The following is a 12,082-nucleotide window of genomic DNA, read 5'->3' as shown; positions in this document are numbered from 1 at the left end:
AGGGGGTCTCCGACAGAGCCCGGAGAGAACTGAGGGGTGGGGTCTCTCTCAAGATCACGGAGGCCGGGAACTGGCCGCGCCACTGGGGGGACAGGATCCCCCCTTCTTTGCTACCCGGGGCGGAGGGCCGAGCCCCCCAGGCCCTGCTCGGGGCGGGGGGCCGGAGGTGGGAAGCGGAGGCGGCCGCTAGTGGGGGCCCGGGGGGCGGCGGGTGCGGGTGGCAGCGGCGACTGGGCTGGCGGTGGCTGCTGGCCCGAGCATCTTCTTCCCGGAGGCTCCCACAGCGGCCTGGCCCCTCCCACCCGCGCAAGGTCACGCCCATGCCGGTCAGGGCCACGCCCTTCGGCACCCCCATTGGTCCACCCTTGAAGCCTGGGCCACGTCCCTCTGGGTTAGCCACGCCCATCACAGCGGGGGAGCGAGGGACCCGATTTCCCCCCAGGATATAATAAGGACTCTGGGCTCCTCCACGCCTTCTCCACCCTCACCTTTAATGAGCATTTCTTGAGCACGTATTAAGTGCCAGGACTGATTCTAAGTAAGCACTTCACAGACTTTATCGCATTTAATCCCAGAGCAAACAATATTGTGAAGGACTTTTATAACTCCCATTTTACAGATGAGGAAACTGAATCCAAGGGACTTGACCTCACTTGGTCAAAATACATTTAATTTTTTAATGTCTCCTAACCCCGACATCATGGGATTTCCCTTTCAAACCTCTCGTCTATCCCATGAAGAATCAACACGAGGTTGCTACATAGACCCAGGGAACTGAATTCAGTAAGTGCCCGAGTTAAAACATGTAGCCCTGAGGCTGGTACACAACTTCCATCGGCAGTGCTTGTGAGCCAGCTGCTAAGGACTGAGACTCCAGGACCCAACAGGGCACAAAACCCAGTTTGGGCCCTTGAAGAGTATTACCATTCAGGTCAGTGAGAAATTCTGATTTTTCAGATGACAAAGTGGAGGTCTCGGGACGTGGAGTGTGACTTGTTCAGAGGCACACAGCTAGACAGAGGGAAAACTGGAATTTTGAACAGAGGACAAGCTTAAGTTTGCAGCCTGAAGTCATGGGAAGGAGCGGGTTCTTCTTTGGAATGAGATCATTGATAGTAGTCTGTGTTCTCTGATACATGAATTATCTTCTCCTAGATTCCTGGTCTCCAAGGATTCCTTCCCTCCTAGTTTGGCCAGAGGCAAGGTTAGGCTCAGAGGGGGCCTGGGTGAGAATAATTGTGGCAGCTGTGGGGGTCTGTGGCTCTGGGATCTGCTCCATCCCACCTGCCCCTCCCTTGCTACACTCTCAGGTCCCCAGAATGGGGGGGGGAGCAGATGGCCTGGGGTGGATGGGGTGACCGCCCATCTGTCCCCTCCCCCCCATTGTCCCTGGAGCCAAGGGGGATGGGAGGGGGTTGTGGTCCACTGCAGTCTGGATCCTCCCCCTCTATCTTCCTGGAGGGAGCTGAGGAGCTGGTTGTCATGGAGACAGGGAAGAGGCGAGAGGGATGCAGGGAGGTACTGAGGTCAGGCTGAGATCTACACCTTAGGCCCTCTTAGGCGGGGAGACTCATGCCACACAGGTACATATCCCAGTGTCCATGGAGTTGGGGGTGAAGGTCCCCCCTCACATACACACAAGACCTGTGGATACACAGGTGCACGGACTCGACACAGTTTCACACAAGCTCACTGATGGATGGATGAAAACTCCCAGGGGACCCACCGTGCGCGCGCGCTTGCACACACACACACACACACACACACACCCATACTCACCTCAAATGCACATTCAGTCATGTGGACCCAAAGCCACATCATACACTAACACACGCAGATAAAGAGATGCATATCTAATATCAAGGCAGTCACACCTAATATCCAGGTGCACACGTTCAGATTCACAATCTCATGTGTGGCCCCAAAGCCCTGAAAAGTTATATGATGTGATTAAAGCTATAGACACGCATCGCCTATGTTACATAAGACATACATGTTAGTGACATGAGCTGTATAGACTGATGAACCGCCTTGATCACACAAATTTAGATACCTAAGCTTAACATACACAATGATCGGACCTCTCGGGCCACACGACACACATGGAGTGCTGTGTGGCTCAGCATCCCCCCCCCATCATGCCTGCAGCCCCGGCCCCACCCACCCCTTGCAAATCCTCCCATTTGGACACACACAACAGCACGGTCGGTCACGCACTCACACTCACACACAAACACAAACCTCCTCCTAGATATTTTTAAACCTAGGCTAGTTCCGCTGCCATGGCAACCGCCCCAAACCCATCACCATAGCAACCCAACGTCAGCTTTCCAAGCACCAAATCCTGGGGGATTGCAGGGCCCCAATCAGAGGCAGGGGAAGGGGGCTGCACCCTCTGTCCTCGTCTATGCCACCCACTACCCCATCCTAGGGTTTTCAGGGGAGCACTCATCCTAGGTTGGACATGGGCCAGAGGCAAGGACACCAGAGACCCAGATCAGGCTGGAACAGGGAGCCCTCCACCTGCTCTTCGCTCCTGCCCCATCAGTGCTGAATGGAGGGGTTCACCGCAGTGAAGGTCAGCCTGCACCTGGGCACACACGAGATTGCACTTAATCCTGGCTTTGCCATTTACAGGCTGTGTGATTTGGGGACATCCTTACCCTCTCTGAGTCTTCCATTCCTTAATTTGGAAAATGTTGCTGTTGACACTCATATTCCTTAAAGAGCTGTTGTGACTCGGTGACTAAAAGTCCAGACAGATCTACAACCAAATTCTGATCTTCCCACTTTCTAGCTTTGTGAACTAAGGCAGGGGACTTCCTTATTCTGTGACAAAGTTGGGGACCAGATAGTAGTCCATTTACATTGGGCTGTTTGGAAGATTCCCCCACCGAAGGGAGAGGTGGCCACTGTTCTAAGAATTTTGTACATATTCTAACTTATTGAAGACTTAAGCATGGCCTTGTGGATAGGTTGCTGCTATCACCCCATTTTACAGAAAGGGAAACTGAGGCACACAGAGCTTGCCTGGAGTCACATAGCCATAAAGTTCTGAAGTTTGGGATTGAACCCAGGCAAAGACCCATTCTTAGCCACGTCTCTCTCCTGCCTCTGAGAGGCGGGAGTTTGGAGAAGGGTGATGGAGTGGTAGATTCTTGGAAACGCTTTTCAGCTTTTTTTTTTTTTTTAAGAGAGAGAGAGAGAGAGAGAGAGAGAGAGAGAGAATTTTTTAATATTTATTTTTCAGTTCTTGGCGGACGCAACATCTTTCTTTGTATGTGGTGCTTAGGATCAAACCCTGGCCGCATGCATGCCAGGCGAGCGCGCTACTGCTTGAGCCATATCCCCAGCCCCGCTTTTCAGCTTTTGTATCCTGGGATGAAAGGCCTCAGTTTTCTAGCCTGCAAAGTGGGAATCGAAATGCTATTGCTGGGTGGGCTGTTGGACCTATGAGGCAGCTTGTACCTATGGGGTTCTCAGGACAGTGCTCCAAGTCGGCCAGGAGCAGAACAGGAGGGGTGGGACCAGAGGCCAAGTGGGCGGGCTTCCCATGCTCAGGCTCAGGAAGGAGGCTCGTGAGGGCTGGAGGCCCGGCCTTCCCAAGCTGGTGACCTCAGGCATAGTTTGCCTCCAGTCCGAGCCTCAATCTCACCATCTGTCAGGAGGGAAGGATCGCCGTGCTCGGGATGTGGTACGCAGTCCACCAGCAGAAGCACACAAAGCCACTTGGCACAGGTCTCAGCAAGGAGATAAATTTGAGCTGCTATTAATATCATCCATCCACTCAGTCCACGGGATTTAGGAAAGGCAGAGGCAGGACCGCGTAGCGTAGGGTTTTGCAAACTTTTTTGACTTGCGGTGACTGAAACCCAAGTTTCACCTGAACCGTGCTCTCTCTCTACCTTGGTCTATGCTGTGTCTATGCTGAATGATCACATGCTGATCTCTTCTCCTCTATTAAAAAATGCTGGTTGATTTTACAGCTCACTAACTGGTTGTGACCAACAGTATGAAAAACCCTGGTGTGGAGTTGTCATAGTCAGTCCTGCGGTCACCGGAGGATTCCAAGCAGGGAATGACTTAAGCATCAAGGGGGCAAGGGAAGGAAAGAGGGCAGACTTGGAGTTGGGATGGGGCCAGTGCAGGCTCCTGGGAGGAGTCCCCTTGGCCTGGACCACCCCCCGCCCTGCCCCAGTCAGAGCTGGGGAGATGCGGGCATGTGACCAGAAGCCAACACCTGAAGCAGCTATCTTGGTGACACCGTGGAGACAGATTTGCTTCTAAGCGGGAGCAATGGAAGGCTTTTGAGCTGAGGAAGGATACGAGCTGACTTAGACGGCAAGATCCTTCTGACTACACGTGGAGAACAGTGTCAGGGGCAGTGACAGAAGGAACCCGTCCAGGAGGTGATGTGGGCTGTCCAGGTGAGGGGGGCTGCGGCTGGGCCGGATGAGAGGCAGTGGTGCAGGCGCGGAGCCACCTTGGAGACCAAGCTGTCTTGGGAGCATCCGACGTCTCACTTTCCAGAGCCTCAGTTTCCCCATTTATAAATGGGGGTGTAGGGCTCCTTGGGGTCTGGTGTGGCTAAGTGTTCAACTGGTACTGCCTGGTTTTGTCACTGTCCTCCAGGCTTCTGGGCTGGGACATTTCTGTGTCCCGTCTAGGGGTACAAGGGAGGGGTTTGGGGAGGAGGCTGGGGAGAGGAGGTTGCGTGCTGTATGCTGGCTGAGTCTCATTGGTCCTGGGGACGTTTGAGGCAGAGGAACTTGGAGCAAAAATGCTTTGGCTTTGAGAGGCCTTTGGGGTCTTTTGTTCCTAACAGGCTTTTTGTAGGACAGGGACCTTGAGGCCCAGAGAGCGTTTTTATTTCTTTGCCCAGGAAGCCACAGTGTGTTGGGGGACTGAGTTGGCCCTGGAATCATCCCCATCTCTTGTCTCTCAGGCCCGGGTTTCTGGTGCTGGCTGCCACCTTGGTGATTTTGGCATCTGACCCAGTCCCCACCCCCACCCCAGCCTCAACATCTTCCTGTGACTCCCTCCTGCCTCTGGGATCCATTCCAAATTCTTTGGGTGGCTCAGGCCAGAAACCTTGCTGCTGCCCTTGAAACCCCTTCCCCTTACCTGCAGCTGGCCCTTCCTGCTGCTCCTTTAGGCTCTGAATCTGGTCCCTTCTCTCCAGCTCCACCAACACCACCCGGGGCCACCACCTTCCACCTCAACCCGGACTTTATCAGGAGCCTTCTTCTTCCGTTCCCTGCTTTGACCTTGTCTACCCTTTCCAAATGGCAGCCAGGGGCTTCCTTTTCAAGGGGAAGTCAGACTGTACACTGTGTTGTGTGTTGTCTTCAAAAGAAATAAAATGGGAGTTTCTGTAGAAACATCGAGAAGCAGTTTATATTGCTTTTACTTCTTTTCTTTTCCTCTCTCTCTCACTCTCACTCTCTCATCTTTCTTTTAGTGCTGGGGGTCAAACCCAGGGCCTCACACATGCTAGTTAAATGCCCCACCACTGAACTACACCTCCAGCCGTTTCTCTTTTCAATTAACCCATAATTGTACCCATTTCTGGGGTACAGTGTGATAAATCAATACATGTATGCAGTATGTTACGATCAAATCAGGATAATGAGCACTGCCATCTCTTCATCATTTCTTTGTGTTCTGAGACCTTGAACTCCTGTCTTCTATCCTCCTTAAAATATATAACAGGTAGCTGGGCATGGTGGCACATGCCTGTAATCCCAGCCTCAGGAGTCTGAGGCAGGAGGATCACAAGTTTGAGGCCAGCCTCAGCAATGTAGAATTTTTGAGGCTGATCCCTCAAAATAAAGAGTAAAAAGGGCTAGGGGTGTGGCTCAGTAGTAGAGCATCCCTGGGTTCAATCCCCGTCTGTGTGTCTACGCGTATGTGTGTTTGTGTGTGTAACAGGTAACTGTCATCCAATCTCCTTCTGTCCCCAACCCCCTACCCCTCTCAGTCTCTAGTAATCACTATTCTACTCTCTTCTTCTTCCAGATGGACTTTTTAAACTTCTGAGAACAGGATTTAATTCTTTTTAAGTCACTGAATAATATTCCACAGTGTGTGTGTATACATATTTTCAGAATTTCATTCTTTTTTAAAACCACTGAATAATATTCCATGGTACATATGTACCCTGTTTCCTGTGCCTGTTCATTTGCTGACGGACACCCCGGCTGACACCTTGACTATCGTGGAGAGCTCTACAAGAACACCAGAGTGCAGGTGTCTTGATGATAAGCTGTACCTTGCTCTGTCTCTTGCCTTCTGTTTGTGGAGGAAGGAGCTTTCTGTGTATCTTTCCACATAGTGTGACTTTACAAATAGTGTGGACAGGGAAACTCAGTGACAAGGAGGCTAATTCAAGAGGGGAATTGTAGCAGAGCTGGGCTTTGGCTTTGGCAGTCTAGCTGTAGGGACTGCCTCTTTCTCAGGCACCACCCCCATCAGCCCCGGCACCTCCCTTACCCCATGGTCCCCTTCTTCCTTGGAGATTTTGATGCTTCCTTTGCTTAGAACCGCTAGTGTGAGGACTTGTGCTGATCCTATGCAATCGTCTTTGGTTGAATTTAATTTTAGTAATTCCTGCCCTTCATCCGTCCCCTGTAGGCATCCACTCTAATGTGCTTAATCTTTGGCTTTCCAATCTTTCTTCTATTCTTTTATTAAGATCCATGAAGGGGCTGGTCATGGTGGCACATACTGGTAATCCCAGCAGCTATAGAGGCTGAGGCATGAGGATCACAAGTTCAAAGCCAGCCTCAGCAATTTAGCGAAGCCCTAAGCAATTCAAGAGGCCCTGTCTCTAAATAAAATATAAAAAAGGTTTGGGGATGTGGCTCAGTAGTAAGTGCCCCTAGCTTCAATCCCTTGTACCACTCCCCTCAAAAAAAAAAAAAAATTCATTCAAGGCACAGTGGTGCATATCTGTAATCCCAGCAACTCGGGCAGCTGAGCCAGGAGGACCACAAGTTCAAGACCAGCCTCAGTAACTTTGTGAGACTCTGTCTCAAAAAATAAAGGGCTGGAGATGTGGGATGTGGCTCAGTGGTTAAGTGTCCTTGACTTCAATCCCTGGTACCAAAAAAAAAAAAAAATCCATGCCTTATGCATTATTTTAGTTTTGCTGTATGTGTTCTATATTTATAAGAAAATGTCACCAAGACACAAACTTCATTTTCTCTCTCTTTCTCTTTTCACCTTTAGAGATGTGTCCATTTGGCGATGCTTGTTTTCAGTTCAGGATGAGTGAATTTTCTAGACTCTGGAGAGACTGCCTAGGTTCAAGTTCCTGTCCCACTGCTTACCAGCTGAATGACCTTGGGCGAGTTACTTAACCTCTCTAGGCTTCAGTTTCTTCATTTGTAAAATGAGAGTTTTAAATCATAGTCCCCTTTTCATAGAATTGCTGCAAGTTGGCATCTAAAAGCATGCAGCATTGGATGGTTACTGAGCACCATACCCCATATTACCTTATCCCTCTTTATACTGTTGTGTAGTATTCCATGTGCATTCTACATGCCACCTCTTCAGTTCTGATAATAGAGATCTAGTTCCTTCCAACGCCTTACTACCTAAATTACTACACACATTTCAGTGGTACATCATCCCTACCTCATTCATAGGCTGTTTGCAGAGCGAGATAATTAGGTCATCAGGCATTTTTTTTTTTTTTTGTACCAGGGATTGAACCCAGGGGCACATATCCACTGAGCCACACACCCCGCCCTTTCTATCTTTTATTTTGAGTCAGGGTCTTACCAAGTTGCTTAGGGCTTCGCTAAAGTTGCTGAGGTTGGCTTTGAACTTGCAATCCTCCTGCCTCAGCCTCCAGAGTCACTGAAATTACAGGGTGCACCACCACTCCTGGCTCAGGTCAGGCATTCTTTATTTAGTCTTCATCACTACCTAGAATTAATAGGTGCGTGTATGTGCATGCGTGTGCATTTGTGTAGGGCTTCTTTTGGGGGGTGGGGTGGGGAGGACATTGAACCCAGGGGTGCTTCACCATTGAGCCAAAACCCCAGCCCTTTATTTTATTTTATTTTGAGACAGGTTCTCACCAAGTTGCCAAGGGGCTCACTAAGTTGCTGAGGCTGATCTCCAACTTGGGATCCTCCTGCCTCAGCCCCCTGAGTCACTGGAATTACAGGTTTGCACCCTGGCTCTATGCAAGACTTTGAATATTTCACTCCCTCTTACAATAGAAAAGGGATCGTACTGGTACCTCCCTTTCAGACTTTTGTAATGCACTGCAGTGATAATAACACCGTCTGTCAGGTGCTTGCTGCACGGTAGGCACTGTGCCAAGCACTTTACATGTGTCGACTCGTTTATTCCTCACGGGAACACCAAGAGGATCTGCTGCTGTTACTGCCCCATTTTTCAGATGAGAATACTGACACACGGAGAAGTTGCCTGTCAGAAGCAGAACTGGGATTCAAACGCAGGCTGACAGGCTCATCGCCTCTCAGAGACGGTTCAGGAAAACACCTAGAGCTTACTGAGTGCTCTCTATTATCACAGCTGCAGCAATTAGCTGCAACACAGTGACTCAGAGGGGTTGGGGGCATGTTTGCAGATTGCCTATGCAAATTATATAATGAGTTGAGCTATTGAAACATTTTTGTTATTTTATTTTATTTTTGGTACTGGAGATTGAACTCAGCAGCATTCAACCACTGAGCCACATCCCCAGCCCTATTTTTGTATTTTATTTAGAGACAAGGTCTCACTGAGTTGCTGAGGCTGACTTTAAACTCAGGATCCTCTGTCTCAGTCTTCCGAGGTGCTGGGATTACAGATGTGCACCACCGCACCTGGCATTTTGTTATTGTTGTTGTTGAGACAGTACCTTGCTTTGTAGCCCAGGCTGTGTGCCGCGGGTGGTTTCTCCTGGGTTTAGCACTGTTGGGAAGCTGGAAACTTCTTTACCTAGAACTGCTAACCTCCCAGGTCTGGGGATGGGGCTGAGTGGTGGAGACTTTCCCTGGAATGCATTATGCCCAGGTTGGATTCCCAGGACCTCCATACAAAGGAATGGATGAGTGAATTTCAAAGAAACACAATCAAGTCCAAATACAAATGTTTATGGGATGCTGGTTATTGACAACATTTTTTTTGTTTTTCTAGTTGAGAGGGTTACCTCTGGATGGTGTCAGAAGGAACATCAAAATGTGTTCAAGAGGACACAAGTCCAACCTTGGAAGAGAAATTCTGTGCGGGATTCGGATGAACAAATTAGAAGGTAATCTGAACTCATGGGCTCCAGCGATCCTCCTGCTTCAGCCTCCTGAGTAGCTGGGACTACAAGTGTGCACCACCACATCCAGCACCATCTGGGACATTTTACAAGCATGATGATAATGATGATGATGATGATGATGTTGATGATGATAGCATCTTACATTAAAAAAAATCAAGGTAGAATATATAAAACTTGGAAGGGACCTCTTCTGAGCCTGTTGCACTGTCTATAAAGTGACAGGGTTGGACCTCCAGAGTCCAGTTTCCCAGATCCAGGAATTTCTGATTATCACTGCTGCGTTCCTTTCCATCATTTCCGGCTACCATGTACCATTCCCAGCCTTTTTTTTTTTTTTTTTTTGTGGGCTCCAAACAGTTTGCTGAACTCTGCACTCACTGTGTACCTGCTGAATGCGGCTGGAGAAGAGCTCACAGTGAGAGGGGGCTCACCATGACCTCACACCTGACCTCAGCCTGGGGCTGCCTGGCCCTCACCCCCCCACCATCCTGCAAAGGTATTTCACACCTGCGCCTCCGCCTCCTGCCATCCTCCCTCTCATCCTTGACCCTGCTCCCAGTTCCCAGAGAGAGGAGAAGCCATCAGTTGAAAAACCTTCCCAGGTTCCTCCCATACCAGCCTGCATCTGGGGCTATTGTCTGCCTGCTCTGCTGCCAAGTGGGGAGTCACTTGGCCAAGGTGACTGTGTGCACTCGTGTGCCCAGAGACATCTCTCCTGCACCAGCAGTTGTCCCCTGTTTCCTGGATCATTCTCATTAGCATAAAAACAAATTGTAGCTGGACACGGCAGGTGCAGATCTGTAGTCCCAGTGACTCAGGGGGCTGAGGCAGGAGGATCATGATTTGGAGGCCAGCCTCAGCAATTTAGCAAAGTCCTATGCAACTTAGCGTGACCTTGTCTCAAAATCAAAAATAAAAAGGGCTGGGGATGTGGCTCAGTGGTTAAGCACCCCTGGGTTCAATCCCTGGTACCAAACAAATAAACAAACAGGTTCTAATATGAGCATGTGTCTTCAGCCCTCTGTGTCTAGCTCTAGCTCCAGTGTCCTGCTGCCCTTTACAACAAAACTCTCAGAAAAGGTGTCTTCTAATGTCTTCCATTCCTCTTCTCCCAATCTCCTGAGACACCTCCAAGCAGGCTTTGGCTCTGCCACTTGGCCAAATCCGCTCTCAATGAGGTTGTCAGTGACCTCCACGTGGCTCAATCCAACCGTCCAATGATCTGCCCTGATATCACATGAGCAGCACTCCCACATCCTAAGGGTCACATGCATCTTGGTTTATTTTCCTCCCTGGCACCCAGGACCCCTTTCTCCTGATTCCCCTCTCCACTCAGTGGCTGGTCCTTTGCAGTTTTCTCTCTGGTTTCCTCTTCATCCTCAGGGTCTTTAAATACTGGAGGGTTTGAAGGTCTTGGCTTGGTCCTCTTCACTCCTTTGGTGATGAACTCCTGGATTTGTCTGTCTGTCTGCCTGTCTCTCTGTCCATATCCACTCTCTAAGCTGGACCAGACCCATCTGTTCACCTCTTCCCTCCGCGTTCCCACCTGGAAAGCCATCGGGCACCTCCACAGGTCCAAAGTCAACCTCCCCATCCCCACGCTCCACCCCCCATTCATCGAGCTTCCATATATGGGAACCTCCTCTTGGCAGCTGCTTCTCTGATCAGGAACTTCGGAATCCTTTTTGACTCCTCTCTTTCTTTCTGTCTCCCAACACCCAATCCATCAGCAAATCCTGTCAGCCCTACCTGCAGAATATATGCAGATTCTAACCACTGTCACCACCTCCTCCACGGCTGCCGCCCTCGGAAAAGCCCCCATCATCTCTCATTCGAATTATTCTTTTTATCTTTTGCTTAATTTTTCTTATTGAGGGAAAAATCCACATAACATAAAATTAACCATTTTGAAGTGTATGATAGCATGTTCACAACGCTGTTCAATTATTACCTCTTATTTAGTACCAAAACGTCATCTTCATCCTAAAGGAGACCTCACACCCATTAACAGTGACTCCCTGCTCCTTCTTCTGGCCAGTGCCTGGCATCACTAATCTATTTTCTGTCTCTCTGGACTTGTCTATTCTGAATCATAGACTATATCGCACTTTGGGTCCGGTTTCTTTCACTTAGCATAGTGTCTTCACCCATGCTACAGTGTGTATCAGTTCTTCATTCCTTTTTATGGCTGAATACTATTCCATTGTAGGGATATACCACATTGTGTTTATTTATTCACAGACTCTTAGGTTGTTTCCACAATTTAGCCATTGTAAATAGTGTTGCCATGAACACTCATACACAAATAATTATTTGAACATCTGTTTTCAATTTTCTTGGGGATAGATCTAGAAGTGGAGTTGCTGGGTTACAAGATCATTCTCTGCTGGTCATTCATTTACTTCCTTTAGATCTCTGCTCTCAGTCAGCTTCTCTGAGTCACCTTCCCCAATCATCCTGTCCTCTTTGCTTTGTTTTCTTTGTAGCACTTACCACCTGACATTTATTTATTGTTTTTATTTGTCTCCCTATTACTAGGGATGGACTTTTTCTGTTTGTTCACTAAGCATGCATTTCCACCACCCAGAAAGTGCCTGGAACATAGCAGGTGCCAAGAAATGTTTGATGAATAAATGAATCAAAATCCACCTACAGACGAAGAAAGGAAATTTCACAGGAGAGCCGTGACTTGTGAGACATCCCACAACTGGTCAGAGGAGGGTCTAGATCCCAATCTGCATTTCTCTGACAGCAGAGATCAAGGTTTTAACTGGTCTATTTTGTGAACTTTAT

This window comes from Marmota monax, unplaced genomic scaffold (assembly GCF_021218885.2).
Source record: "Marmota monax isolate L192 unplaced genomic scaffold, Marmota_monax_Labrador192_F-V1.1 WCK01_AAM20220418_F8-fsc00149, whole genome shotgun sequence".
In the NCBI taxonomy this organism is placed as follows: Eukaryota; Metazoa; Chordata; class Mammalia; order Rodentia; family Sciuridae; genus Marmota; species Marmota monax.
The sequence above is the reverse complement of the archived record's forward strand: the minus strand, read 5'-3'. Positions refer to the sequence as shown.